At 43.1% G+C, this 12,500-nt stretch overlaps 1 pseudogene; it reads left to right on the forward strand.

Moving 5' to 3' along the window:
- Positions 1-12,500, forward strand: part of LOC127454532 (intermembrane lipid transfer protein VPS13B-like) — a 189,269-nt pseudogene that overhangs the window by 44,203 nt on the left and 132,566 nt on the right.

Here is a 12,500-nt window from a genome sequence, read left to right on the forward strand (position 1 = left end):
TAGCTCACGGTAGGTCTGTCTTTAAAGGTTTATAAGTTATCGTTGATAAACCCGTCTATGGGAAAAATGAATGGGATATTTACTTCCGGAACTAGACTGTTGCGCTCTGTTACAACAACCACTAAAATAATCTACTCTGGTTTTGTTCAACAAGCACCATTTAAGCACAAGGAACAACTTTCTTGGTATATTTATTTATCACTTACAGTTGAAAAGAGCCGCCTGACTCGCTGTTCACCGCCGTTTGTTTAAATTCAGTGTTTTGAATGTGACATCTCATCTCCAGAGGCATTATGGGATAGTAAAGTGTCCTCTGGATGAACAATTCAAGATCTCGCCAGATGTAGTAGATCATCTGGGTATTTCTCGCCTACTGTTTTATGAGTACTGAGGATTCAGACATACTACACATTGACATACTGTTTTTGGCATACTAGATAGTAGGGAAGTATGCATATTCAGATGCCACCAGTGTGTTAGTGTGTCGTGTTGCTAGTGAATGTGCTGAACTCCACCTGTGTGAACTTGAGGAGAACTGACTTCACACATCCACTAAAAATCACCAACACACCAGTTGATTAAAATCATCGAACAAAAATCAGTCAGAGAAGTGAAGTTAGTTCTGAGAAAAGATCCAGCAGCATTTTTTGGGCCTGTGAATGTTTGTAAAATGGAGATTGAACACCTAGAATATTTTACTTTCCAACTGTTCTAAATGTTATCTTTCCCATGTGGACTGATAATGATCTGAGTGTAATGTAAACACAGATCCGCTCAGCTTCGGTTGGTGAGGTGTGGAAGTGTTGCTCCTCCAGCGGAGCTAAAATGACTCTTTCTGATCAGAATGTCATGTGAGTCAGAGCGCGTCTCCCCTCAGAGACTCGAACCCGTAACCCTCATGAACATCAGAGTGCTGCGGAACAGCACTACATAAACGAAACTCAAACCTGCAGCATGCTCGCTCTCATGATAACTGCGGCATTGAGACACGGATCTGCTGTAATGCTTTAAATCCGGCTAATTTCCCTCCCCGCGGCCTTCAGCGGCGCTACCAGCTGCCAGATGTTTAATATTAGTCTTAATCCAGCCCAGCCCAAATGGGAAGAGGAAGTGACATCGCTCGCTGCACTTTTAATCCACAAATCAGGAGGGAATTTGAGCTGCTCATGAAACCGCAGTAACAGCACTCACACATTCCTCACAGTGATCCAGCTGTGTGTGTGTGGAATAATCATATATTTGTGTGTTTTCCAACATTTGGAATAGTGCCCTTTGATAGCTCTGTGTGTGTGTGTGTGTGTGTGTGTGTGTGTGTGTGTGTTGAAGTTGTGTGTTTGAGTTGTGTGTGTGTGTTTGAGGTGTGTGTGTGTGTGTGTTTGAGGTGTGTGTGTGTGTTGAAGTTGTGTGTTTGAGTTGTGTGTGTGTGTTTGAGGTGTGTTTGAGGTGTGTGTGTGTGTGTGTTTGAGTTGTGTGTGTGTGTATTTGAGGAGTGTGTGTGTGTTTGCGCCTCAAACACACACATACATGCCTCCAATACACACACACACACACCTCAAACACACACACACACCTCAAACACACACACACAACTCAAACACACACACCTCAAACACACATGACAATAAAATGCAAAGTAATCTCTTCAGTAATAAAAATACTTCTTTAAAGTAACTATATTCTGATTACCAATGATTTAAATTGTAACTGCTGTGGAACAGAGTTACTCATATTTTGTATTTTAAATATGTAATCCTGTTACATGTATTCTGTTACACCCCAACCCTGACAGTGAGCACGCTAACACGGACACCAGAAAGACATTTATTGCGAGAAAGCTGCTTAAGACACGAGAGTGACGTTCAACGTTTATATGCACTAAGTAGGCGGCATGCTCTTTACAACTTAATCTCTCTGCAATGCTGATATAAATAACAAACATGGCATTCTGGGAATACTTTGTTATTTTTTGTTCTCTGTTGCTTCGCTGTATTTCCAGATGTTTCACAGTTGCTGCTGTGTTTGTTTCCTTATCTTCCCAAAACAACTTGACGCGCAATAGTTCAGTTTTCCTCTTATGTCACACTCAGGGATTCCCCCAGTGCCCTTGAGCGCGTATGCGGACGTGAAATAGGTGGAACAGTCTGTTGTTGTTGTTTTTAACGTTAATCCTTTTCTCACTAAAGCTCTGTATGGATGTATGCTTTAAAACAAAAACAGCAAAACATTTGGTAGGTGTGACACCCTCATCCAAAATCGTGTTGTTTTAAACGGGCTAGTGAGTCGCCGTTTACTGTTATGAGAAGGATTTTGAACAAATGAGTTCTCAGTGGACGAGGCTACGTGGTGTGATTGATAGAATTACTTGTCTTGCTATAACAAAAACTATGATTAACATGGAAAAGATATGTTTTTTTTACATGTTTTTACATGTGGTTAGGACACGGTGTGAGTGTGTTTAGCTGTGATGATGCAGTTGTTGTACTGTTGTTTGTCAGTGTGTATGGGGCCGCAGGATTTCACAGCACTGTGTAAAGACGAGCCGCCGCTGCTGCAAGAGTCGTCAGTGAAGAGGATTGTGATTGGTCCATTAGATGTGCAGCTCCACAGCAGTGCCATTCACCGCATCCTCAAAATGATTGCATGCACGCTGGACCACGAGTATCAGCCATACTGCAAACCACAGCAGCCCGGTAAACACACACATGTAGGGCAAGACTTGATTTTCTCCATGATGAATTGATTTGATGGTGTAAAGTGTCACTATATGACAGCTGGTTAAAAATAATAGGGCTTGATGGTATCAGCTGAAAAGAAAAGTTGTTTCAGAGGCGGAGCTAGTTATTACATTTTGATGAACATTTTTTTCTTTGTTTGCCAAAACGAGATATCTTAGGAGGCAGCAAAATTGACATACCTACATTTTTGAACAGTCTTCATGTCAAGAGCGCACCTATGATGCCTTAAAGTCGCATCTGGACTCTGAGGAAGCTTTCTATGTTTAGAAACAGACCCAGTGATTTTAACTGATGATTTTATTGTGATTGTTTTTGATGATTTAATTGAAGGAGGCATATGTCTGTTCATCTGTCTGTGTGTCTGTCTGTGTCTATCTGTGTGTCTGTCTGTCTGTGTGTCTGTCCATCTGTCTATCTGTCAGTCTCTGTGTGTCTGTCTGTCTGTGTGTCTGTCTGCGTGTCTGTCTGTCCGTCTGTCTGTCTGTCTATCTGTGTGTCTGTTTGCGTGTCTCTCCGTCCGTCTGTCTGTCTGTCTGTCTGTCCGTCTGTCTATCTGTCAGTCTGTGTGTCTGTCCATCTGTCTGTGTGTCTGCCCGTCTGTCTATCTGTCTGTCTATGTGTCTGTCTGAATGTGTGTCTGTGTGTCTGTCTGTCTGTGTGTCTGTCGGTCTGTCCATCTGTGTGTCTGTCTGTCACTGTCATTCTGTCTGCATGTCTGTCTGTGTGTGTGTCTGTCTGTCTGTGTGTCTGTCCATCTGTCCATCTGTCCATCTGTCTGAATGTGTGTCTGTCAGTCTGTCTATCTGTGCGTCTGTCTGTGTGTCTGTCAGTTTGTCTGTGTGTCTGTCTGTGTGTCTGTCCATCTGTCTGTGTGTCTGTGTGTCTGTCCGTCTGTCTATCTGTCTGTCGGTGTGTCTGTCCATCTGTCTGTCTGTCTGTGTGTGTGTCTGTCTGTCTGTGTGTCTGTCCGTCTGTCCATCTGTCTATCTGTCTGTCTGTCTGTCTGTCTGTGTGTTGTGCAGATGTTGTGGATGAGTGTGCAGGTGTGTCTGTGGAACAGGTTGCAGCTCTGGAAGAATTCATTCCCACCCGTGAGACGAGCGTCACACTGATGAGAGCGACAGTCACAATCCCTTCAGCTGAATACAACATACTGCACCTCATACCTTCCATCATACTGGGACACAAGGTACACAATACACACACACTTATACACCTCAGACTGTGTGTGTTTGTGTGTTTTCAGTGTGTGTTTTCTCTAGGTCTTGACTGCGCAGACGTCTGCTCCATAGTTCCAGTACTTGCGTCCTCTTCTTGTGTTGTTTTCTGGTACACCTTTGTGACGTTTTCTGCCCATCTGAATGGTTTAGTGTGTTATTAGTTTTCTGACAGCCTGTTATATCATCTACTGATGTGTGTCAATCTCCTTGAATCCTATTGTTGATCATGTACAGAGCTGCAGCAGGTCTTTACAATTCTCATTGACAATCTGGTTGTGTTTTTTTTCTGTGAAGATGAGGAAAGTTGTTATTTATACAGGACAGTTTTCTGTTAATATATTTCCTCCTCTGTGTCTATGAAGTCAGATTGTAGTGCTGTTCTTGTGTTCACATCCCCACAAACAAACACATGTCTGTAAATGTGTCTTTCTGTAATGTATAAAACATTACAGAAAGTCTTAAGTCTTGAGTCCAACTGGACTCAAGATGGTGCCGAGTATGGCTGCTGTGTTGCAATCTCTGACACAACATTGAAGTTTTTTGTTGTTTTGTTTACAATTCTTATGTTTTTTGTCTTGGGTGTTGTCTGCCTTATTGTCTACGACAGACAAACATTTTTGGACATCGGTTCTGCAATTGCACACCGTAAACCGGACTTCAAATTCCTCAATGCCGACCCGCTGTTTACAAACATGCCAGTGGAGCCCTTTATCTGGGCAGCCTGGCCGCGGAAACGCAGAAGGAAAAGGGGAAGGAGGGCCGACGTTCTCATCAGAGTAAGACGTCACACAAATCGACCCCTGCTACCCAGTATTCTACTGGCAAATGTTCAGTCTCTGGACAACAAGTTCTGTGAGCTGAGAGCGCGGATCTCTTTCCAACAAGAAACGAGGGACTGCTGCATTATCTGCCTTATGGAAACTTGGATGTCTGCTGAGATTCCAGATTCAGCCATCGAACCCTTGGGGTTCTCCGTGCACCGAGCGGACAGAGCGAAAGACCTCTCAAGTAAAAGCAGAGGTGGTGGTATATGTTTTATGATCAACAAATCCTGGTGTGATCAGAGGAACGTACATTCTATCAAGTCTTTCTGCTCTTCTGATCTGGAATTTCTCATGCTTCTGAGTCGACCATACTGGCTACCGAGGGAATTCACAGCAGTCATTATCACAGCTGTGTACATCCCACCACAAGCTGCCACAGACCGGGCACTCAAGGAACTGTATGGGAGTATAAGTGAGCAGGACACCGCGCACCCTGAGGCCACGTTCATTGTGACCGGGGACTTTAACAAAGCCAATTTTAAATCAATCGCACCAAAATACCACCAACACATCAGTTTCATTGCTAATTTCCCTTCTGGGATAGCTACAAATCCCTCCCCCACCCACCATTTGGCAAATCGGACCACTCTTCCATTCTGCTTCTGCCCGCTTACAGGCAGAAAATGAAACAGGAAGCACCCGCCCTCAGAATGATCCAGTGCTGGTCAGACCAATCAGATTCTACGCTACAAGACTGTTTTGATCACGCGGACTGGGAGATGTTCTGGTCTGCCTCTGATGACGACATCGAGGTTTACGCTGATAGCGTAACGTGTTTCATCAGAAAGTGCGTAGAGGATGTTTTTCCGACCAAATCAATATGGATCTACCCCAACCAGAAGCCATGGATAAATAGCAATGTTCACGCGGCACTTGATGCGTGGACCTCCGCTTTTAATTCCAGGAATGCGGAGGAGCATAAACAAGTCAGTTATGCCCTCTCAGAGCAGCCAAACGCCAGCACAAGAACAAGATTGAAGGACAGTTTAACACCACCAACTCTAGAAGCATGTGGCAGGGATTGAATATCATCACAGATTTTAAAGGGAATAAAAGCTCCGCCGTGAACACCGCTGCCTCTCTCCTGGATGAGCTAAATACTTTATATGCTCGTTTTGAGGGAAATAACACCACCCTCGCAGAGAGAGCTCTCACGGCCGAAGCTACAGAGGTTAGTTCACTCTCCGTCTCTGTAGCGGATGTAACCCGATCCTTCCGACGGGTGAATATCCGTAAAGCCGCAGGTCCAGATGGCATTCCGGGCCGCTTCATCAGAGCATGTGAGAAACAACTTGCTGGTGTTCTTACGGACATTTTCAACTTTTCCCTCTCCTTGTTTGTAGTCCCCACACGCTTTAAAATGTCCACCATTGTGCCTGTACCAAAGCAATCCAAAATCACTTGCTTAAATGACTGGCGTCCTGTTGCTCTGACCCCCATCATCAGCAAATGCTTTTGAGATGCTTTGAGAGGCTAATCTGCTCTGTGCTGCCTCCCTCACTGGACCAATTGCAGTTTGCTTACCGCAACAACCGCTCCACTGATGATGCCATTGCATCTACAATACACACTGCTCTCTCCCACCGGGAAAAAAGGAACACTTATGTGAGACTACAGCTCAGCATTCAACACCATAGTGCCCTCCAAGCTTGATGTGAAACTCCGAGCTCTGTGCTTAAACAGCTCTCTGTGCAGCTGGATCCTGGACTTCCTGTCAAGCAGACGCCAGGTGGTTAGAATGGGCAGCAGCATCTCCTCATCACTGACCCTCAACACTGGAGCCCCACAAGGCTGTTTTCTCAGCCCACTACTGTATTCCCTGTACACACATGACTGTGTGGCAACACACAGCTCCAATGCCATCAAGTTTGCTGATGATACGACAGTGGTAGGTATGATCACTGACAATGATGAAACAGCCTACAGAGAGGAGGTGCACACCCTGACATGCTGGTGTGAGGAGCACAACCTCTCCCTCAATGTCAGCAAGACCAAGGAGCTTGTGGTGGACTTCAGGAGAAAAGACAGAGAACACAGTCCCATCACCATCAATGGAGCACCAGTGGAGAGTCAGCAGCTTCAAGTTCGTCGGTGTCCACATCACTGAGGAACTCACATGGTCTGTCTACACTGAGGCCATTGTAAAGAAGGCTCATCAGTGCCTCTTCTTCCTGAGACGGCTGAGGAAGTTTGGAATGAACCGCCATATCCTCACACGGTTCTACACCAGCACTGTAGAGAGCATCCTGACTGGCTGCATCACTGCCTGGTATGGCAATAGCACCGCCCACAACAGCAAAGCCCTGCAAAGGGTGGTGCGAACTGCCAGACACATCATCAGATGTGAGCTTCCCTCCCTCCAGGACATATATACCAGGCGGTGTGTGAAAAAAGCTTGAAGGATCATCAGAGACTCCAGCCACCCGAGCCATGGGCTGTTCTCACTGCTACCATCAGGCAGGCGGTATCACAGCATCAGGACCCGCACCAGCCGACTTCATGATAGCTTCTTTCCCCAAGCAATCAGACTTTTGAACTCTTGATCTCTCTCGATCAATATACATCAGCACTGCACTTCATTAATCTTATTATTTCACACTGGACTCTTAAATTATATTCTCTCTTAACAACACACTGGCAACTGACTATCAACCGACAGCCTGAATGTCAATACAGCACAATACAACCTACTGTATATTTTATAAATACTATATATACTATTTTTATTGTATAATGTGTATTCTATATTGTATGTGTATACTATACTGTATTGTGTGTATTGTATAATGTACATTGTATATTATTATTTGTATATTGTTATTGTGTAATTGTGTATATTAGATATGTAAATTGTGTTGTGTAAATCTGATGTTTATTGTAAATTGGTAAATGTCTCATCACTGTCATGACTGCTATGTTGCTCGGAACTGCACCCAAGACTTTCACCCACTATTGCACATGTGTATATGGCTGTGTGACAATAAAAGTGATTTGATTTGATTTGATGTGTTCAGTGTAGTAGAGTGACTCCATACAGACATTGACACGGCCATCCTTAGAGGTCTTGTTTTTAAAAAGTGTCTCTCTGTGATTCAGGTGTTTGAGTTTGCGGTTGGTCTGACTGTAATCGACTCTGAGGGGGGATTCCAGCCACTCATTCCCATAATTCCCTCCTTCAGTACCGCTCTGTATGGAAAGCAGCTCTGCAAGCCGGTGTACTGGTGAGACACATCACAACACACACACACCTGTGTGGAGTGTGTATTGTGTGTGTAGTCTGGACGAGTGCTTCAGTGGGGGCTCATAAATCTCCTGTCATTAACTGAGAGTCTGAGTGTGTGAATGAGAGCTATTAACTGTGTGTGTGTGTTGTGGTGTTGGCCCGAGGTGAGGCATCTCACACGGTACCGATCAACCTTCATTTAAAGAACTCCCTGGAGCCCGTCGGGTCGGTCGGCCCATTTCTGCAGCTGCTTTAGTGTGTATGAGACGCGCTAATGAGACGCAGCAGCGCTGCCTGCTAAACCTGTTACAGTGCGCGCATGAGGAGAACACAACTCTACCACCATCAGTGATCAAGGCCACATCACACACACACACACACACACACACACACAGACACAAAACACACACCCAACACACACACACAACACACACAAAGTGTCTAAATGGCTGTAAGCTTGAGTTAAAGCAGTTTGCAGGACACTTTTCGAGAGTTAGATTTATAGTAAATTTACATCTCCTGCAGGAAATATCAGTGTTTGCATGGCAGCAGTAAAACAGTGTTAAAGTTTGAGGTAAGTTCAGGTTTTAGTCTTAACAGAGTCATTACATTAAATGAATGAAAGGCGACCAGTTGCAATTCTGTATGCAAGACAGCTAGTACAAATTAGGGATGTCAATCTATTAAAATTATTAATTGAAATAATTCATGGTGTGCCGATTAATTAATCACATCTATAAATATTTGCTGAGAAAGTCTTTCAAATAACAATAATTCTGTATATAATGATAAATAATTATAGTCATATTTAAATAATTACAAATAATATATACTATCTATATAGAGATATACTGTATATATTAGGGGTGTGCAGTGAAGCCATTATCTGTATTTGTATCTTATCTGATCATATGACAAAATTATCTGTATCTGTATTCAGATAGAACCGGGTGTGGGCGGGGCTTAACCCGGAAGTGCGTCAAAACTAAATGAAACGCCCATTTTTAAGTATTACTCTTACATTTATAGTTTCTATTAATAAAATATGCCTTACATGCCTTTTCATAATAATAGCGTAATAATAATAATAATAATATATAATTATTTTAAACATATTATTTTATTCTTACCAGATGAAGCTGAATTTTTAGGCTACATTAACTGTGGAATATATTGTTAACTTTGGTTTCTCCTGGTATTTCAGATATTAATACCTGCATGAAACAGAATTTTCGTTTGTCTGTGCATGTATAATATTATTCTGGAGGCAAGAGGTGTCAAGCAAAATAAGAAATATCAAGCACATGTTTTTGCAGTGAATAATAACTACAAATTCAAACATTAAAAGTAATTAAAATAAAATCAGTATAGCCTACAAACAGGAGAAAGTCCCGTAAGTCTGTCAGAAATTTTTATGACAGGACACCATTATTTAGTTAAATAATAATAATAATAATTGTAATGTTTAATTTATATAGTGCCTTACCAGAGCTCAAGAACACTTATCATTCTCAAATTTAGCACAGTTTAAAGAAGAAAAAAGATGGAGCATGTTTCAGTTACTTCATTTTAAGCTGCTTTAGAGGTCGAGATCTAACAGTAATCAGAATGAATGTGTGTGCAATATCAACACAGTGCTGCTGCTGTACAAACATTGTAATACAGCGAACATCTCATCAAGTCACCAGTCTGACAATCATTTCAACTGCTGTGAACATATCAAGCTTGACACACACACACACACACACACACACATCGTCGCACAGGTCTGCACTGTTGCAGCAGCAGTAACGACTTCTGTCTAATTGAGTTCAAGTTTCACTGCAGAGAAATCCGACTCACTCTCGTGTGTTGGAGCAAAACATGGCATCTTTCATGACGTGCCAGTGCAGGCTGAACATTTGCTGCACATGTGCTGCAGTGCTTCCTGTTAATTCTGAAAACAGCGAATTTCCATTGAGCGGCGGTCCTGTCTGCCCCTGACCTCTGACCCTGCTCACACAGCTGCTGCGTCTCTGCTGCACATCAGTCTCCCGCAGCACGCTGATGTCAGCCGTTACACGCCGCACCACCCAGAAGCACTACAAAGCCCGGATGCGAGTGCCGTGTGAGAAGCTCTTAAGTGTTTGCAGAGGAGCAGCGCGTCTCCCCGTCAGATCACAGATGCGCTGTCATTATCCTGCGCTCCTGCAGCCACTGCGCAGCTCACACACCCACAGATCAAAGAGAACACACACACACACACACACACACAGACTACCCTCAGCTCTCGACATCACGTGAACAGTGATGCTTTCATAGTGTGTGTGTGTGTGTGTGATACATCAGATACATTTGATGACATCACTTTCATCACACATTATAGAGCTTTACAGTGTTTCGTTTGATGTTGACGTGCTCTCTAAGTCTCTCAGTATTTAATGTCATTTGAACTCATTAAGCAGTTGCACCACTTTTGCGCATACTATTTCAGCGTAAAATCCTGTGTCTTATTCACTAATCATCTACAAACTAGTTAAAGCAGGTGCTGTCAGTGCTGAAATAGCGCCGTGTCTTGAGTATTTGAGTCATTGTTGTTCCTTTCAGCACAAACACACCTCTTATGTAAATTAGGCTCGTTATAGATTGCTGTAACGAACTTCACACAGGAAGGGAAAGAGGACATAGGAAACTTGGAACTTGAACTCAAAGGTAGGACTTTTACTTCAGAGCACACCAGCGCTTACAGCTTCACAATAATCTTTCAGCTTCACAGACGTCACTTCAGTTCCACAATATCTGGACCCAGACTCTCTCTCTCTCTGCTGGTGGTGTGGCTGCTTATATGCCGCTCTCCCCATGCTCACTGGAATTAGAGACGGGTGTTAGACATAATCTAGCTCAGGTGTAAGCGGCCTTACCGCTTTCTCTCTCTCCGGACGGACAATCGACCATGCTCCCGCTGCCACAATTGCGCTTTATTCTTAAAATCGCCCCGTGCAATTAACATAGGACTATCACCACTTGAGGAAAGCAGACTATATATTTATAATCAACATTTCTTTGAACTCTTGGATGAAGGTGTGTTTGTCTCAACATTCTCGCAGTGTTTATTAGTTTGTTATGTCTGTTACTGTATTGCGATCATGTGTGTAGTGAAGAACTGTCTCTCTCTCTCTCTCTGTCTGTCTGTCTGTCTGTCTGTCTGTCTCTCAGGTCGAGGAAGTGTTCAGTGGCAGTGTGCGAGTGTGTGTTCGAGCTGCCGCAGGTGTGTGTTCAAATGACTCGTGCGCAGGTGGAGCTGATGCAGTGTATGTTTCACAGCTGGACACATAGTGTGGGGGCGGAGCCTGCAGCATCATCAGTGATGCGCTCATTAACCACGCCTACAAAACTACAGGTACACACACACATCTGTGTTTGTGTGTGCCATTGAGAAGCAAAGACAGACAGAGTGTGTGTGTGTGTGTGTGTGTGTGTGTGTGTGTGTGTGTGTGTGTCGATGAAGGTGTTTCATAATGTGTGTTTGACTGCAGTGAATCATGTGATGAGAATTTGATTGATCACAGCACACTGTCATAGTTCAACATCATTCACGTGTGTGTGTGTGTGTCCTTGTGTTGATGGAGTGTGTGTCCTTGTGTGTGATATGTGTGTCCGTGACTTTAGACAACACAAGAATCTGTTAAATATGAGACACATTGAGTCCAGTCACTGTGTGTGTGTGTGTGTGTGTGTGTGTGTTTCACTTCATCTGCAGACAGAATCACTTTCAAGGGCGGATCTAGAAAAGTTTTTATGGGGTGGCAAGGGGGTGGCATGCAGACTATGAGGGATGGCAACACTAAAGCAAGTGCCCATGCGTAGTTCTTATGGATGAAGGTACCAAGCTTCATTGCAAAAAGTGCTAGTTCATTAATTGGAGTCATTATCAAATTACAAATGTCCATAAATTTGTGATAAAACTGTATTTCCACAGGAACCACATAGTAACCGTCACCATCTTTGTTAAATGTACCCATGGATGGAGAATGCATGCATATCCCATGTTATTCTGCTAATAAGGTCCTGTAAATAAAAATAAACTGAACACAAAATTGTACTGTGGGGGGGCAGTGCTGCAAAACTCATGAATATTAATTATGTTATGCACAGTAAAAGATTCTTTACCTGTTTTGATTAACAGTCATTCTTAATGAGCGATTCAAGCACCCAAATTTTTCACATAATATGGTAATTTCATCTCTACATCTGCCACTATCAGTCTTGGGATTTTCTTAATCAGTAGATGAACACATAGATCAGTACTTTAAAAACATGACTGATTGATCTAGTGGTAACTTTTTGCCTTTAGTTTTTAGAGGTTTTGGATTCTAATTCACCCAAATATTACTTTTTATTGTAGTAAACCAAGATTGCATCTGTACGTCAGTGGATGGGTGCTACACTTTAAAAATAAAACGCAATAAAAGAAGCGGGGAGACGAGAGTAATGGAAACACAGACACATTTATTGACAG

The sequence above is a fragment of the Myxocyprinus asiaticus genome, chromosome 16 (genome assembly GCF_019703515.2).
Source record: "Myxocyprinus asiaticus isolate MX2 ecotype Aquarium Trade chromosome 16, UBuf_Myxa_2, whole genome shotgun sequence".
NCBI classification, from domain to species: Eukaryota; Metazoa; Chordata; class Actinopteri; order Cypriniformes; family Catostomidae; genus Myxocyprinus; species Myxocyprinus asiaticus.